The sequence below is a fragment of the Rhinatrema bivittatum genome, chromosome 8 (genome assembly GCF_901001135.1).
Source record: "Rhinatrema bivittatum chromosome 8, aRhiBiv1.1, whole genome shotgun sequence".
In the NCBI taxonomy this organism is placed as follows: domain Eukaryota; kingdom Metazoa; phylum Chordata; class Amphibia; order Gymnophiona; family Rhinatrematidae; genus Rhinatrema; species Rhinatrema bivittatum.
This window is the reverse complement of record NC_042622.1, coordinates 22842653-22861690: the sequence shown is the minus strand read 5'-3', so window position 1 is coordinate 22861690 and position 19038 is coordinate 22842653. Positions and strand designations below refer to the sequence as shown.

The 19038-nt window shown below is 45.8% G+C and overlaps 1 protein-coding gene and 1 long non-coding RNA gene across 2 annotated transcripts in view; both read right to left on the bottom strand.

Annotated features, from left to right (window-relative positions):
* Positions 1–796, bottom strand: part of AURKA (aurora kinase A) — a 40453-nt gene extending 39657 nt beyond the window's left edge. Inside the window, exon 1 of the mRNA XM_029611711.1 lies at positions 674–796. The gene's annotated coding sequence lies outside the window, so the exon portion shown is untranslated. The remainder of the gene's footprint in view (positions 1–673) is intronic.
* On the bottom strand, positions 792–18971 carry LOC115096700. Its single transcript, XR_003858128.1, has 3 exons — positions 18775–18971; positions 13084–13142; positions 792–929 (listed from the first exon to the last, which is right to left on the bottom strand). It is a non-coding gene; the product is annotated as an uncharacterized LOC115096700 (long non-coding RNA).
* Between the last annotated feature and the right edge of the window lie 67 nt (positions 18972–19038).

Here is a 19038-nt window from a genome sequence, read left to right as displayed (position 1 = left end):
CATTCTTCAAGTGATCAGATTGCAGGCTGCCACAACCAGGTGCACCTCAATGCCACAGGAGAAAGCTCCAATTAACCAGGGGGAGGATCAGATCAACAAGCCCATTTCCTTATGTTCTTCCAAGTACTCACCCAGGCCTGCCCTTCAGCTCTGAGCAAAGGATAACTTGTCCTATCAGCAGGTGCAAATACTGGCAGGCTAAGGTCAGCAAACCTGTTCAGACTCCCATCTACTGGTAGGAGAGCATAAACCCATGCATCTGGACTGGCCGAAGAGGAAGAGAATTTTGAGCTTGATTTTTGGTTTGGATTATGAGTACTTTTCTTAATTTTTAATATTTATAAAAAAGGAACATGTAATTTTAAATATATGTAAATTATATATTCTCGTTTCCTATGGATAATGATTTAAATTGGAATTAAAATTCAAGTTTTAAAATTGACAAGTTTGCTCACTACTGCATGGGTATCCATCATTAGTGAATTTATGAATTAATGAGAATTTTTTTTCCATTTAAAAAAAAACAAAACTAAATACAAAAATACTCCACCTCACATCTGTCAAAAAGCCCAAATCTTTGCATCTAAATCAAGGCAACAATAACTTTTTTTTTTTTTTTTTTTAGTAATTATTTGCATTCCTTCCAGTTCAAAACAGAAAATAGTAAGTTTACCCGATGCTTGGTCCTGTTGCGGGTGCTGGGTAGTTTTGTTTTCCACCTGCGGTTTGGGTCCTGGCACCACTGGAGTTACTGTCTGGGGATGCTGTGGCTGCCCCACAGGCTTTGGCACCTGAGAAGGAACACGATTTGGGGCATTCGAAGCCACCAAGACTCGCTGGGTGGGAAGGCCACCCGATGACTTGTTTTTAATGGTCTGCTGTTGGGTTATGGGGACACGTTTTGGGCCATCGGAGACCAAAGTTGCTGTCTAATTTGGGGGGAGGAGAAGAAGGGAAAGAGAAGAATGTTACTACAATATTTCAGCAACAAAAAAAAAAAAAAAAAAAAACCAAAAAACTCAAAGCAAATATGCAGATACAACAGGGCAAGTAGAAATTAAAAAAAAAAATTAAAATTTTGTAGTATATTAGATTACCCCCCCCCTCCTTTTGTGCAAAGGTCATTGCTGCTGTAAACCTTGCATACAGTTTGTCAATACACAAGATTAAAAAATTGCTTGGGGTAGGGTCAGTTCATGCTTCACTATTACCATTTTTATTTTACCTACTGTGAGAATGTGCAGCTCTGCTGTAACACTACATAGTTCTCTTTATATTGTAGAGAGAGTTATAGAACACAATGAGCAACTGCCCCCCCCCCCCTCCTCACACAAAATAGAAAAAAAAAAAAAAGAAGTTTTGCTTCAAGGTTTAAACATAATCAACATTAGACTATATTGATTCAGAGATAAACAATGCACCAGCAGTTCTGGAGCTACAAAGCTCTGAAGCAGTCTGTTTAAAATTTAGAACTTGGTTCACCCTTATTCATGCAGTGATGTTTAAGAGATAGGCAACCTAGGTCCACCACCCATGCCAGCAATTAAACCAGGTTTAAAACCACCACAAACCAAAAATTAGACTTCACAGATTATTCTATTTGTTCATGATGTAGGATAATCCATCTTACAGGAACTCTAGGTAGAACAAGGGGGAAGCATGAAGAACTACCCCAAGTAACTCACTAATCCTCTCCCAGAGCAGTCAAGGAGATTAGAAAGTTTGCTTACCATGAATAACAGAATGATTTAGATGTCAACCATGGATCATGGCAGACCCATCTCTAGCTCAGTAACGTTTTACTATCGAGTATGTGCAGAGTTCCTACACCGCCTCATGAGCCCATTGGTCAAAGCTTAGCTTTTGTTCGTTGACTGTCCAAGCCTGTGGGTGGTTAAGCACGGCCAATTCATCCTGTCACCTGTGAGAGCTAGTTTGGCTCATACAGAGAAAGCAGGTCATTATAAATGTGGTAGTTTTAGTGTCTGCTATAATACTATGGAAGGAGAACATTGTATCCAGTAACAGGATGTCTTTGACCGATTGTACTACTACACAAGTAATATACGTTGACATGTCCCTGTGGGTCATAAAGAGTGATGAAATTAAGGATTATGGAATGTCGATCTAGGATTAATAATGGTACTTTGTCTGCTCCAATGGTCACCCATTGCATCGAATTGGGACATACATTTGAACAATTGGATTGTCATGTCAACAATTCCTCTGGCGATTTAACATCTCTTCTGAATTAGAAAACAGCAGTGGATTTACAAATTGAAAACTGAATACCTTATGGGTTTGAATGAGCAATTAGTTTATAATAAAAAACCACCAATCTAAACATTTTTGGTTTTGGTCACATGTGGTATACACTTTGGATACAGATGTCATTTTTGGTCACATGGTGGTTTTTTTAAAAAATGGATGCTGTGATGTGGAACAGTTGTCTGCCATGTTTTGAACATAAATTGCCATGCTGGGTCAGACCAAGGGTCCATCAAGCCCAGCATCCTGTTTCCAACAGAGGCCAAATCAGGCCACAAGAACCTGGCAATTATCCACACTAAGAAGATCCCATGCTACTGATGCAATTAATAGCAGTGGCTATTCCCTAAGTAAACTTGATTAATAGCCGTTAATGGACTTCTCCTCCAAGAATTTATCCAAACCTTTTTTGAACCCAGCTACACTAACCACATCCTCTGGCAACAAGTTCTAGAGCTTTGTGCATAGAGTGAAAAATAATTCTCCGATTAGTCTTAAATGTGCTACTTGCTAACTTCATGGAATGCCCCCCTAGTCCTATTATTTGAAAGTGTAAATAACTGATTCACATCTACTCGTTCAAGACCTCTCATGATCTTAAAGACCTCTATCATATCCCCCCTCAGCCGTCTCTTCTCATGATCATGAACACAGCTCTGTGTGAGAAAAGGGAGATATTTGTGTTATTTGGTGAGCTTGTACCCCTGATGAAGGATTGAATCCTAAACCTGGCCATGTTGGGATGAGGAAGTGCTACCAAGTAATTTGATAAGTCATGGACAGCATTAATGTGCAGCTAAGTAACATTACACAATATTGTGTATAAGAAATTATGGTATTTTGGGACAGTTTTAACACATTTTTCACAGTTCTGATTTTGTGTTCAACATTTGAGTCATATTGACCCTATATAAAAAAAAAAAAAAAAAAAAGGAGGGGGAATGGTGGTAGGTTTATAATATAGTAATAGGAACCATACCAGGTTACCCACTTTATGTAAAACCACCACTGTCTTCACTCAAAATTTTTATAAAAATATTTAAGATGGTTTTCCATTTAATATAATTTTATTGAAGAACATTTTGTAATTTTTTTTTTTTAGTATTTTGGTGATTTCTCACATTTTGACTTTAACAGTTATTCCTAGTTTGCTCAGAGTCTTAGAAGACCAACGTTGAGAAGCCCAATGATGCAATAGAGTTCTTATGATAATAGGCCAAGGCTCCTTTTACAATCCAGTGAATGAGAGCACAGTTTCCCTGTTATCAGGTCTATCCAGTTGACAGATCAATCCAGTAAAGTGCGGCCGCATTTACCCCGCTCCTAACTAGCGTTCTACTCACTTTCCGGCCGTGTTAGCCCTTCCTGCGATACACTATCCCCTATAGCCATGCAGCAGCAGTGACAGTGGCAGCAAAGGAATGAGAGGCTCTGAGGTTGCTGGCAAAAGAAAGAGAGGGGGGTCTGCCTTTAGTGTATGAATGGGTGTCTCCCTGGGGTGTGTGTGTGAGAATGATTGGGAGCTTGCCTGGGTATGTGTGTGAGGGAGACAGTGAGAATATGATTGTGTGTGAGAAAATCCAGGGGAGTAAGGGGGTCAGGGGTGTGTGTGGATTGTGTAAGTGTCTGTGAGAGGTTATGGTGGGTATAAGAGCATGACAGTGTGTGACTGGAAATCAAGAGCTCCCATGTATGGACAGTAGGGGCTTTTTAAAATCTTTTAGTTTTAATTATTGGGTGTATAGGAAATTGTAAAAAATGTATATGATTTTAACAGAAATTCTATCAGTGTTAAAATATTCTTTTATTAATATGGTTTTACTATTAGATCTGCTTTGTTTCTTGATTTTATTGTTTTATGAGGAATGGTGGTTCTGTTTTTCCATTGTTAATACACAGTCTGGCTTCTTGGTTTCCATTTGAGTTTGTCTGATTTGTGCTCCTTTATTTTGTATTCTGTATTTGGTGAGGGTCTATCTATCTCTGCTCTGTGTGTGTGTGACCATGATGAGAGATTCTGCTAGCATAGGGATCTATAGCAATCTGGTTTGTTTTGTTTCCTCAATAGGTGGTGTATTGGTATTCAGGGACCCAGTGTAATATTTACCCATGCTTTTTCACAGGTAGGGTTATTGTTGTTTGAGTCCTTGGTGTTATTACTGTTATGTTACAACGGGATTGCAGTATAGATTTTGAGTGTCTTGTGTTAGTTCACAATGTGCCTGGCAGTGGAAGGTGTTTGTGCTGCTGTTACTGTGAGGCAGGGGTCGGGAACCCATGGCTCGCGAGCCAGATATGGCTCTTTTGAGGGCTGCATCTGGCTCGCAGACAGTCGCCACACTTTCCCGCTGACCCAGCTGCTCCCCGGTCCTCCTCCGCCCGGGCTTAAAATGCTGTCAGCCCGGGCGGAACGCGGCAGGACAGCTGGAGTCAGCGGCACCTGCGTGCTCTCTTCGCCCCCCCCCCCCATGCGGCCCGGAAGAGGAAGTGGAGATATCGGGTGCCTGCGCGGCAAGAAGAGGCCACGCTAGTGCGCTCGGCATCGGCCCAAAGAAAAGAAGATTGCAGCGCGGCTCGGAGGAAAATGAAGAGGTTCAACCGCGGCCGATGGGACTCCGCCTCCGCGAGGGCTGAAAATGAAGAGGTGAGCGTTGGGAGGAGGCTGCTGCTGCCGCGAGTTGCCGGGGTGGGGGAGAGAGTGAATGAGCGAGCAAACACAGCTCGCTCATTCACTCTCTCCCCCTCCCCGGGAACTCGCGGTTAGAGAACTCGAACTGCAGGATTTATATTGACATTCTGTCCCTTCCTATATATTCCAGACTTCACTCTCATAGCCAAATAGAATTAGTTGAATGAGGCTATCAAATAATTTTAGTGTGAAACTGGCCAGCTTTTTAAAATTACGCAGAAGACCCTTTGGACTTTAACACTTTTTTTTTTTTTTTTTTTAAAGCAGGATCCATGCTATAGAGGTGGGTGTGATGAAGAAATGTCATTTTGGCTCCCCCCCCCAAAAAAAACAAAACACTTTGTGACCTTAAGCATTAGTGCAAGAAGGATTACGGGGGGATGCTGGAGAGGCGCTCACATGCATTGGCTCCTGGGCTCCAGAGCCACTGGGTGCAAGCCATATGGGGCTGCAAGCAGTGGCAAAGAGGAGTAGAGATTTGGCGGGCCGCAAGCAGTGCCCAACGTGCTCGCAACACAGAAAACCAGTCAGCAGGTGTGATTGAGAATGAGATAGGAGTCTAGGGCAAGACCAGGGGGGCACAAAGGAGGTCGCCTAGGGTAATCCTACGCTCAGGAGGGCCAGTCCCTCACCCCTCCTCCCGAGGCAAGGCGCGAAAAGCAGCCTTGCTGCGGGAGGAGGGGAGAGAGGACTGGCAGTGTGAAGCGACCAAGCGACTTACTTATTTTTGCGGCCCTCCGGAGGAGACGGCCATCACCTTGGTAAGCCATTTTTGATAGGGGAGCCAGGTTAGCGCAAAGTGGGACACTCTTATGTTTATAAGCTGTGATTTGGGATAATCTATAGATCCGCCGTACTTTGCTTTGAATGTCCTCTATTTTAGGGAGAGTGCGCTCTCTCACAACGACTGGCTGTGAAGACATAGTGGACTAACTGATTAGAGGGCTGCGACATTCCTTGTATCGCCAGACCTAGCAGCCCTTGTGCAGGTGTGAAAACAGGCAGTCCAGGAAAAATTGCACTGAGCCAATTATACACCATCCCCCAAACTACCTGAACATGGGAGCAAGCCCACCACATGTGGAAAAATGTGCCCTCCTCTGTACAGCCTCGCCAACATGTATCTGGATAAAGAGGCGTATATTTCTGCAATTGTGAAGGACACCGGTACCAACGATATAACAGCTTATAGGAGTTTTCAATAAGAGAAGCCGCAATATGTCCCCTGCCTAGATTCTGAAATATAGATTTCCAAATTTGAGGGGTCCAGCTGACCTGGAGGTCCTGCTCCCAAGCCTTTTGAAATGTGAAAATGGTGGTATCCTGTAACACTAACATTTGGTACAACCGGGACAAGATTCTAGTACAGCCATGCGCCCTCTCACATAACTTTTCAAAATCGGACTCACCCTGAACCAAATGTGTAGCAAGCAAGTTAGTCCTAGCAAAGTGCACTAATTGAACATAGGAGTACCTGGCCGACTCAGGTAAGTCGTAAATCCGCTGAAGATCAGCAAAAGGGCGCAAAGAGGAGGAGCCCCAAATATGACCCCATATCCTAATGCCCCGTCTCCTCCACTCTGAATAAGCTGCACTCTCAAATCCCGGACGAAAAGCCTTATTGAAGTAAATATGGGTGCTAATATGATATGCCCTATTGCCCACTAATGAAGCACTGTATCGGTGCCATAACTGAAACATGAGTGTAGAAGGAGGTAATACCGAATCTAGGTCTACCAGCCAGGTGTGTTTAGGTTGCCACATAAAACTACTGAGTGGTATATCCCCGATAAGTTCCTGATTAAGAAGCACCCACTGCGTCGGACAAGATGCAAATCTACTAATTTTTTTAAACTGAGCGGCTCGAAAGTAGCGGATAAGATCCGGCACTCCCAAGCCTCCTTTACGTTTTGGCTGATGTAAGACTCGCCTTGCAACCCGTGGTCTACAACCCGCCCAAATAAAATTCATACAACGCCTCTGCCACTGTTTTAACATAGATACTGAGACCTGGACAGGGAGCGTCTGAAAAAGGTACAATAATTTCGGTAGAATATTCATCTTAAAAACAGCCATTCTTCCCAGCCACGAAATCTGGTAGCGGCTCCATTCCTCCATGTCCTTAGATAGTTTACTCCATAGGGGGGTTATAGTTGATGGTAAGCAAATCTTGAGTGGCACTCAATTGGATCCCTAAGTATTTAATTTGGTTTTTGGCCCATTTAAAAGGAAACAACTCCTGGAGGAGACTAACTGAACGGGGGTGTAAGTTGATATTGAGAACCTCTGATTTATCCCAATTAACCGTGAAGCCGGACACCCTCCCAAAGGCCTCCATCTCTTCAATTACACAGTCGAGGGAGTTTGCTGGATCAGTAAGTGTAAATAATGTCATCAGCATACAAAGAAATTTTTGTGGTAAAATCCCCCACAGTCACTCCGGAAATATTGGTGTTTCTACGGATGTGAATAGCCAATGGCTCCAAAAATATAGCAAAAAGGAGAGGGGAGAGTGGGCACCCCTGCCGAGTCCCCCTACCCATCGTAAAGGGAGCGGAATAACCGCCATTAATCTTCAAACAAGCCCCGGGGGGAATTATAAAGCTGACCCAACCATTGTAAATATGAGGCGCCAAAACCCATATTTTCCAATGTTTGAAAAAGATAAGGCCAATGCACCCGGTCAAATGCCTTGTCCGCATCAATGGACAAAGCCACCGCCGGAATTTTATGTTTTTGAGCATACCATATAGTATCTATAATTTTGTGGACATTGTCCGCGGTGGTTCGACCTGGGATAAATCCAGCCTGGTCGACCCCTATCAATTGCGGAATAAAGCAATTTAATCTATTCGCCAGAATTTTTGCTAGCAGCTTCACATCAATGTTCAGCAGAGAAATGGGCCTGTATGACCTGCAAATAGAAGGGTCCCAGCCAGGTTTGGCTAATAAAGTAATCCCAGCCAAATTAGTCTGGGCAGGCAAGGTAGACCCTGTCCGCATGGAGTTAAAGAACTTCAATAAGATGGGGGGAGAGGGCCGTTGCAAATTGTTTGTAAAACTGGGGTGTGAACCCAACGAGACCTGGCGATTTTCCTACTTTCAGGGAATTAATAGCTTCCTCTAATTCAAGGGCTGTAATATCTTTATCGAGAAATTGCCTTTGGGCGGAGGTCAGCTTGGGAAGAGGTATCCGAGAGAGGTAGGCCTCAACCGAGGCCTCCTAAAACTAAAAGATTTTAAAAAGCCCCTGCTGTCCATACATGGGAGCTCTTGATTTCCAGTCACACACTGTCATGCTCTTATACCCACCATAACCTATCGCTCTCACAGACACTTACACAATCCACACACACCCCTGACCCCCTTACTCCCCTGGATTTTCTCACACACAATCATATTCTCACTGTCTCCCTCACACACATACCCAGGCAAGCTCCCAATCACTCACACACACACACCCCCCCCAGGGAGACACCCATTCATACACTAAAGGCAGACCCCCCTCTCTTTCTTTTGCCAGCAACCTCAGAACCTCTCTCATTCCTCTGCTGGCACGTGGCTATTGGGGAGGCGCCGAAGCCCATTCTGCTGCCTCCTCTGTGCAGGCCCCGTGGGCTTCCAGTTGCTCCATGTTGACCTCATACATTGTGAGATCCGCATAGAGAAAGTGCTATTCTTGCACATTCCCAAAGATTACGTGCCAATCAGTAAAAAAGTAAATTTATTTTTTTTTACATTTGCTGTTTGATCTTAGTTTTTTTAATCGGTTGGTCACAGGCTTTTTTTTCCACCTTCCCTTTATATTGTCTTTCTATTTCTTTCCTCTCCATCTGTCTTCCCTCAGAGAGAGAGAGAGAGAGTCCACTCTTACATTGTCTTTTCCTGCAATGTGCGAGGCTGAGATCTGCAGAGGACCTTCTGCCCATTCCATAAGTTGGTCAAGTTCCTGTAACACTTGCTGGCTCTTGGTTCCTCCCTGGCGATTGATCTAGGCCGCCGTCCCATTAACTGACATCACCCGAACTGCAAGCACGCCAGCCCTTCTGCCTGAGCCTCTAGGTGTTGAAGTGCCAAAGAGTCCCGCTGGAACTTCAAACACCCCTGGGCTGTTAACTCCAGACAGTGAGTCCAACCGTGAAGACTCATTCTCATGAGGACCAACCAGGCCGGAGAGGACAAGGGCATTCCTTTTCTCAGATGATCCTCCTGCAACCACCACTGGAGGTGGGAGCAGATTTCCATCAGCAAGCAGAGCTGAACCGCATGGTCCTGAGACTGTGGGTTCCAGTGAGATAGAGAGTGCTGAATATGCATATGCGCCCTTGTCCACGGCATCACTTCCAGGGTAGCTGCCATCAAGCTGAGCACCTGTAGGTAGGACCACACCATTGGGTATATGGTGTTTGGCCACCGATGCACTTGAGTTACTCTGGATCCAAACTTCTGGCAGGAAAACTGTCCTGTCCCATGTCGAACCGAACCCCCAGATATTCCAACAACTGGGATGGTTGAAGATTGGTCAGGTTCACCACCCAACCCACTTCCTGCAATAAGGAGAACACCTTGCATGTCACCAGGCAGCTCTCTTCCCGAGACTTGGTTTGAATCAGCCAGTCATCCAAATACAGGTGCACCAGGATTCCTTCTTTTCAGAAGGCCGCTGCTGCTACTACCACCATAACCTTGGGAGAAAAAGGAGCCCTCATTCTATTTATTTTATTGTGCCCAAGAAGATTGCCCCGTACTTCACGTCCTGAGCAATAGTGTGAAGTTCCAGTGCATATCCTTCTCATACCACCCCCAGGACCCACTGGTCTGACATGAATTCAATCCACCTCTGATAAGAGAGACATCTCCCTATTTCCTGTTGCAGAAGGTGGGTCAGCAAACCTTCACCACCTGAGCCTACTCCTCTTGGCCTGTTGGGGACAAAAGGACAGAGACCTACCAAAAGGCAACCTCTTTGTAGGGTCGAAAACGCCCAGAACCTCTGAGACTACCCCTCATACCAAAGCGGTGCTCTGCTTCTCATCTTCCAGCAACCAAGAAACCGGAGACTTGCCCCACTTACCAGTCAGTTTTTCCAGCTCGTTCCCAAACAAGAGCGAGCTTTTAAAGGGCATCTTGGTAAGATTGGCTTTGGAGGCTGCATCAGCTGACCCAGTTTCACAAGATTTGACACCTGGCTGCCATCACCAGAGCCACTCCTCTGGTCAAGATCTGGACTAAATTACAGCATGAGTCTGCTATTTAAAAAACAAACCAAAAAACCCAGTACAGGCTCCATAACTGTTCTGGAATTCCCTCCAGACAAACTCCTGAGAGAGAAACAGACGATCTTGCCACTAGAGTGCAACAAGAAGCAGCCTGTAAAGTCAGTGCCACCGCCTCAAATGCTTGCTTAAGAATAGCCTCAATCCTTCAATGCTGCTCCTCCCTCCACGGGGGATAGTCCTCTGCTTGGAGACAGCACACATACTAGTGCATCCATTTGGGAAACCGCAAATGCTCTCACAGCCGGATCCAGGAGGGTACAGGCCTTCCAGTGTCAGACACCCCTCCCCCCCCTTTTTAAATTTGCCTCTGGGGCATCCCATTCCAGATCAATCAATTCCTGAATGGCATCTATCACAGGGAAAACACAAGCAGCTTTATGTAAGGAAAGCTAAATGGGATTCTTCCTCTGCCATAGCATCCAAACCAGGGACACTCAGATGTTTCAAGGTCTGGGAAATCAGGGCCGGCAGTTAATCTCTATGAAAGAACTGCAACATGATTTGATGCAGTTCCAGCACTGGAAGAATTTCCCTTGTCAGTGAATCAGGATCAGTCTCAGTGCCGTCAGAATTCCTCTCTGGAACACCTGCAGGGATCAGAGGGAGCCCCGGCGCTTAAGCATAGGACTGGATAGGAACAGGGAAGCAGAGGACGGCACATGAAGAAAGTCTTGTAAGCCTTAAAAATTCCACCCAAGAAAAATCGGCCGGGCCCAGACCAAAGCCCAGAAGGAACTGGTTCCACAGAACTGCCCTCGCCAGCAGAGGAGCCAGTCAAGGGAGAACCAAGATCTGGCGTCCCCCCTAGTCAAGGCCGTGATGAACCCATCAGAATGTGAAGAGCCCGGCTTAGCAAAATCAGAGGAAGACAACTCTCCCTGAGCAGTGCTGACAAGTTAGAAGCCAGGTCAGGCTGAGAAGCCCTAATATGACAGGCAACACAACTAGGAAGAAGCTTAGTCTTCTTGCTTACCACCACAGGCATCGGAATGGCTCGTTCTCAAAAGGGGGTGCGCACAAAAAAAAAAAAAAAAAGGCGCCTAGAAGAAAGCGCGGGAAGGCACACGCACAACTTGTGTGCGAAGTTAAGCTCATGAGCAGAAACAATTGAGTATGTAAAGAGCACGCCCAAAAACAGAGTGCACGATGCGTGTGCAGAGCCGATGCACTGCGCACACCAACGGTCTGTAGAGGGCAGCAGAACATGAGATTCCTGGTATAGAATTCAAGACCCTGAACTCCTTTGTTTACATATTTAATAAAAAAAACAAACCCCACCACATTGCCACTTGATTGCTGGTTTGGATCATAATTCCCTTTGCCTGAAGGAGATGCAAGAATATCCACAACACATGGCGAATGGCTCATAGCTCCTAGCTCCAAGAGGCTGATCTTTATCCATTACTACAGTTACTGAAGCAGCAGATCCCAGTGGCCAGAGGCCCCTGGAGAACCCTCATAACATGCATCATGGAGACCATATACCAGAGGACAACCAGGATTGCTGAGGCCGGAGCTTGATCCTGCTGTAGTAAGTTTCAAACTAGTGTTCTAAAGCAGGAATCCCAGTCTGATGAAAGGAATGCTTTTGTTAGTCTATTCATATCCTGATGAACATGAATCTTTGCATGGGAAAGGTTCGATTATGAACCCTACTACTGAAGAAGCCAGATAGAGCTTTCTGCAGAAGACTAACATCCCTACTTGGGAAGTTCCCGTCACCAGCCAGTCATTCAAGTAAGGGAAGACAAATCCCCTGATGACGTGTGCTGCTGCCACCACCACTAGGCATTTCGTAGGCACCCTTCTATTTGTAGTGAAGAGTCAACACAAACCTAAGGAATTGCCAGTGAAAGACTAATTGATAGGTACACGAACATATGTATTTTTCAGATCTGGGGCATGCATTCGAGCTCCTGCCTCGACAAGCCCCCATGAGGTTGGGGGGGGGAAGTGGCCCCTGAAGCTGCCAAGGAATTGTGGACTCCTATGCTTGATGCTTCTGCTATAGGTCAGGGATTGAGTGAAGTGCAGATCAAGAACTCAGCCCTGGAGTTGGGGGGGGGGGGGGGGAAGCTTTTTCCAAGGAGCTTGCAAGAGGGGGTGCTCTGGGAGAAGGAATTGTTCCAACTTTGTCACCTGCAAAGTGCCTCCATCTTCCAGTTACTGGAATCTCAGCAACATATGGCCAACCATAGCAATTGGCTGAATCACAGTGGAGGCTGAGGCACCTGTAGCAGTTATCATGGCAAGCACAGAACCACTGGAGGTGGCCACACTGTAGAATAAACGAATAAAAAAAAAAGGTTAAGTGCTGTTGAGAGGCTGCTGCGGTAGTTTGGCAACTAAAGATGAGTTAAGTAAAGTAAGAACTTGAAGGGGCTTGAGCTAGAGAGGACAGTGTGAGTGATAACATCCATGTGGAACTGCAAATAAAAAAAAAAAAAAAGACCAAGGGGCTCATGAGGCAACATAGGCTTGAAAACCCTGCACATGCTCATTGAGGATCTGCCTTAAACAAGTTACAATACAGGATAAAACAAATATAAATACTTAACAGGCCTTGTGACTACACAATATACTTAACAGTCAAATCTCTTAGCCAGAGCTTGCACCATGTTCTTCCTGGAACAAAGTCTTTGTTTCCAAAATAATCGAGGCAGCTCAAGGTCTCTGGCAAGGAGTTCCATGGGAGTGGACCAGTTATTGAAAATGCCAGATTTCTTTACTGTACTAGAGAGATGAGTCTATTTGACCCTGACTGATGTCACCCACGAATCAGAATAGAAGTTGTGAAAATAAATTAGAGCCATCTTTGATTCTTCAATAAATCTGATTGCAACTTACCCTACCACCATATCCTGAAATTCCATTTTGATTTTCTTAGCAGATCTGTCCATTATACCCTAATTAACAGAAGAAAAAAAAAACACCACACACATTGGACTATTAATACCTTATAATGCAAGTTGAGGAAAAATGCATACAAATCTCTATATAATACAATAATCTGAGTCATGATATATTATCAAAATTGCTCAAACCAGTCCTTGGCAGCCCCCCTGCTAGTGAGGTTTTCAGGATCTCTATAATGAAAAAGCACAAGACTTGCATGCATTACCTCCTGTTTAATGTTTGGGTAATTACGACTTGATATTGGCCACTGTTGGACACAGGATAGTGTGCCTCCCTGCTTGTTTATGTACACATTGAGACTTGATCAAAACCACCTTGTGGGCCAGGTGACCCTGGAACGCCAAGAGGGATTAGACAACTTGCTTCCTGCACCAACCACATGCCCTGCATGCGGAGACTGCCCACATGCGCTCCCCAACCCGAGACGTCCGTGGTCACCACCACTTGGGGGGGGGGGGGGGGGGGGGGGGAGAAGATGGTATTTGGAAGGGAAGACCTCTTTCCAAGTTGGGCAGACTCTCTCACCAGGAGAGGGAGGCGGAGAGTGGTGAGGTAACGTGGACTGGTGCTGAGAGGGCCTGGGTGGCTTGAAGGCATTGAATGGAGTGTCCACTGTTACTCGCATGGCCAGCCGGATGAGCAGAATATGACATGCACTGCAGCCGCCATGTGGACCAGTAAGCTGTGCAGAACCCTGGCAGAGACAGTCTGACAGTGTACCAGCGACACCAGGGTCTGGGCATGGTCCCGGGGAGGGATGCTCTATCCAGGGTTGTGCCAGCAGAGCCCAAATGAATGCCAACCATTTGGACATACTCAGATGGGATTTAGGGAAATTGATCACAAATCCCAGTGACTGTAGTCACCTGAAGAGCCAGTCATCCAGGTAGGAGAAGTGTACCCCACTGCCAGACATTTCATAAAGGCCCACAGGGCTGAGGAGAGGCCAAATGTCAGCACCTGGTTTTGAAAATGTCACAGCCCTACCAAAAAGCAGAGAGATATTTTCTGTGAGGCGGGAATATCGTGAGCATACACATCCTTCAGATTGAGATAGCAGTGCCAATCTCCTTTTTGAAAGAGGGATCAGGGTGCCCAATGAGACCATTTTGAAATGTTCACTGTAACAACCTTTTCAAGGTCGAGAATGGGTCAAAGACTGTCTGTTTTCTTTGGTATCAGAAAGTTTAGAGTAGAACCCCCAGCCCTGCTGGGAACGTGGTACAGGTTCTACTGCCCTGAGCTCTAGCTTGACCATTTCCTGATGCTCCAATAGGTCCTGTTCCAGAGAAGGCAGAGAATCCGCTGGAACTGCCAGGAAGCTCAGGCGGTAGCCATGTTATACAATGGCTAGAACCCAGCGGTCAGTGGTAAATTGGGGACAGCGGTCTGTGAACAGGCACAGACCCTGACTGGTGGGCAGGGATCTGTGGGCACTGCAAGGTGGTCTCCACTCTCGCTGCCAGTCAAAAACCCGCCGCTGGACTTTGTTGTGGCACAGGCCAACCCCTGGTTAGGGGACGTGACACCCTGGTGCGGGAAGTCTGAGGATAGTATCTCCTCCAGCGGTAGAAGTATTTGCAAGGTCCCTGCTGCAGGGATCTACAAGTGAAGGATGGCTGGTCCGAGATGCTGCAAAGTCTCACGATGGTCCTTGAGCTGAGCAACTGCATCCCTGTCTCCAAAGAGATTCTTCCGGTGCAGGGCAGGTTCGCCAGTCTCTTGGACCTCTGGGCAGAGGCTGGAGGCTTGAAGCTAGGCCATGCAGTGGGTACTAGTGTCCGCAGCTGAAACCCTGGCTGCTGTCTCGAAAACTTCATAAGTGGACCTCACCTCATGCTTGCCGGCCTCCAAGCCCTTTTGGACTATTGCCTCCAGTGCATCTTGCTGCTGCTGAGGCAGATGCTCTGCCAGTTCCCATTGTACAATTGGTAGGAGGCGATATAAGAAATGAGTATCGCCCCTTGAAACGCTCTCATGCCCAGAGAATCCAGGGCCCTATGTTCTCAGCCGAGGGGGGGGGGGGGGGGGTGTCACAGAGACCTCTTGGCCTTTTTAAGGGCAGACTCCACAACCACATATTGGTGGGGGAGCTGATATTTCTGAAAGCCCAGGGCCTATTGGACCAGATAAAAGGGCATCAGTCTTCTGGTTAATGGGGGGGGGGGGGGGGGGGGGGGAGGCCAGAACCCAAGTGCTCCCAGATCCTGTGGAGTTCTAAAAGGATCTCATGGACTGGGATGGCTGCCACCTCTTGGTTCATCCACAAACTGGAGAACCTCCAGCATTTTGTGGCAGGCGTACTCCTCTGAGGAGTTGGAAGGGGATGGCTTCTGCCATGGCCCTAATGAAGCCTGTGAAGGAGGTGTCTTCTAGGGGAGTGATGCCTTTCATCCGGCTTAGAAGGCTCGGACGGTAGGTCACCAGAATCCTCAGATGAGGATGAGGCCCCAGGATCTAAGGCACATCCTCCTCACCGATGACCACCAGGAGGACAGCGAGGGGGCCCAGTGCCCATGCGCCTCAATAGCAGCATCGAGGGTGGTCCCTGTGCCAGAGGCCCTAGGGCATTGAGGACCAAAGGCCCTGGGCAATGGAGGCACCGAATCTTCCGAGGAACCAAGGATTGGTATTGCTCTGGAGGGGGGGACCTTGGTGGCTGGTAGGGAATCGAGGGAGCCCCAGGTACTGGTTGTGTCAGGACATCAAGATGCTCTAGCAGGGGTGCTAACAGGGGCTGGTTCCAAGCTCCAGAGGGCTCGGAGCAACACATGCTGCACCCTATCTCCTCCTGAAAGTCTGGTGAAGAGAATGCAATGGGGAGGAAGTTGTGGTGTCAGAGCCTCCACAGGGGGCCCAAGAAGGCTCTGTGCCCAGCACTGCACTCTGTGGGCAATGCCTGGGACTCCCGGGTTTGGAAGAGGATAAGGCCTCTTCACCACGCGGTTGCTTCGGAGGACGCTCGTCATGGACCAGTGCAGTGCGAGGAAAGCGGTTGGTGCTTCCCTCGGTGCTCAGCCTCTCTAGCACAGAGGCTGACAGCGAGCCAGATGCCTTGGATCGATCCAATGAAGGCGAGAGCTGGTCCCGAGTCCCTCCCTGTCTTGATGAGGAAAAACTGAACGTGACGTGGAGGGTGACTGCATCACAAAGTTCTCTTTGGACCTTCAGTGTTGAGGCTCCCGATGCCGAAGTCGATGGAGCCGACTTTTTAGCACCAAAAAGCTGCTCCATCTTGTCCAGCCGGGAACAGCCCTTAGGGGTCATCTGAGCACAGTCAGAGCACCCGCTGATATCGTGGAAAGCCCCCAGGCAGAGGATGCAGACCTCATGCGAATCCGTATTGGAGGCATTCTGAAAACAAGCTGGTGAGTGTTTGATGGTCAGCGGCCACAACACACTTGGAAATCAACCGCAAAGAATGAGGGAAATGCCTACAGAGACACGGGGGGGGGGGGGGGGGAAGGAAATTGAGGATTTTCTTCTTCTAAAGAATACTTTTTTGGAAATTTTGGGGAGAGCTAAGGACCGTGAGGTGTCTGCTTTGTGGAAAAAACTAGACTGAAGAGGGACTAAGTGACTGTGCAGATAGTGGCATGCTCCATTTGCCAGTCAAAGTTTCTAGAAACTTTGACAAGTTTTCCTTTCTGGGTTCCATCTAATGATGTCACCCCATCTATGATGACTACCATCCTGCTTGCCCTAAGAGAAGCCGTTAAAAGCCCAACCCCACTCCAACCCTTTCCCACTTCCCCAAGGTCAGTGGACCTGGGAGCTATCTCCATGTGACAGGGCTACCAGAGCCATTAAGCAGCCCTTGTCACATATCGGTAGTAAGGGCAATGGATGACCAGCATCATTTTGACTAATGGCAGCAGTTGGCCCAGAACAGAACACTACTCAGAGTCCCCCACTAGACCATGGACTTTGGGTAAGTCTTGGGGGAGCTTTATATTTAAATAAGAGGGAAGGGTCAGGGTTAGTTGAGGTTTTTTTTTTTGTTTTTTTTTAATACAAAGTTTAAAAAACTCCATCAATCAAGGGATGGACTGGAAATGGCCCACCCCCAAACCAAAAATATTTTTTTTTTTTTTTGGGGGGGGACGACACCCCTAAAAGATTTGGTACTTATATATGTATGCACATTCTTTGGGTACCTAGAACCATTATGATGCCCTCTCCAATTTCTAGGATGACTAATGCAGTCTAGATGTTTAGAACATTGGAATAAAGATATTAAATATAATCAAGTTAATAAGGTCCTAGCTACCGGTCAGATCTGATACTACCTTATACACCACCACACAAGGTGCTTATTGGTAGTACCAGGTGTCAAGCAAACCATCTTAAGGAATTGCACTGTCTGGGGCTTCTCAGTCATCAGCCCTGTTATGTGGAATGTCCAAGGAACTCTGGGTAATTACACATCTGTAAATACCTAAAAGCCCTGCCTTTTTCAAGAGGCTTTAGAAAGTTTTGCCAACTGCTTAATAAAAGTATTAACTCAGACAGTAGAACATTTCCAGTTTCATGATAGTTTTGATTTTTAAACTAGTTAGTATTATAAATATATGCAAATATTCATAACATTTAATCATCCACTTAACAATAGATTTGCCATAAAGCAGACAACAATTTTAAATAAAATAAGCCTAAGAAACCCATGGAAAGTAAGTAAGTGCAATTTATGAAATTTTTCAAGAAAAGTATCTCTTAACCTTCGAGGATTGCGCAAGATATTTTAAAATGTCATACTGGAAGCCTCAGTAGGCCAAACTAGATCCAGCATTTATACAAATGTTTTCTTAACAGCTTTTCCAAATACAAAATTTTAACATATGCTCAGAAAAAAAAAGAAAATATAGGAACATTAGTATCATCGTACATCCATAGATTACAAAAACATTAAAAAAAAAAAGTGTAAGTCCTTCCAGGGGTTTAGTCTCCAACAAAATACCTCTCTCAGGAAAAAACGATTTCTGTATTTCTTGAAAGTCCCCCCCACCGTAGGCAATTACCGCCACCCGGCGGTAGTTATCTCTGTTACCTGTGAACCGGAGTGATATGCATTTTATACAGGAACTTCCGGTATATAAAAACCAAAAATAAATAAATAAATTATAAACACTTATAGCCGACAGACCTCTTAAATCCCAAAGTTTTTACTACTATTAGCATATGTTCTAGAGTATTTAGAAAGTGTTTTAAACACAAACATCTGTTTAAATTTAGAGCAAGCAGCCAGATTATAATCCAACTACTTATTAGTTGAAGGCCCGCATAAGTAAAACAACTCTTACCGCGGCGCAATTATATTTTACTATGGTTAAATATATAAGGTTAAGTCTTTAATTAGCAATATGAACATCTTTCAGTTACATTTTGGTAGGCAATGGGAGCCCAGTTGCAATTATTCATTTACCGTACGCAGACTAAACGTTATCATAAATCCCTGCGATAACTTTCTCTATCAATTACTTCATGTACGATTTATGCAGGGTTATAGATTTTCAAGGAAGGATTCACAAGGAACTCCTTAACCTCAAATGTCAAACACTAAAATTACGGAATCAACAAAAAATTACACTATATCAAAGAATTTAGCTCCCATCCATTACCAACCTAAGCACACACGGGCCGTCACCGTCACTCCACTTTTTTCCAGCGTCCCAGCAGTTTCTGTTTAAATTCAAACGTCCCTCTTTTAAATACCTTTAAACCGCTCTGCTTTTCTATTGGCCGCAGCAAATCCTATGGCCGACTCCTCATTGGCTGCCCGAGCAGGGAAAAAAAATCCTATTGCATGTTACCGAGCAACACTCGAACGTCAAATGACGCGGGGACGCTAACTCTCCGACTAGTGGGAGACAATAGCTAGACAATCCG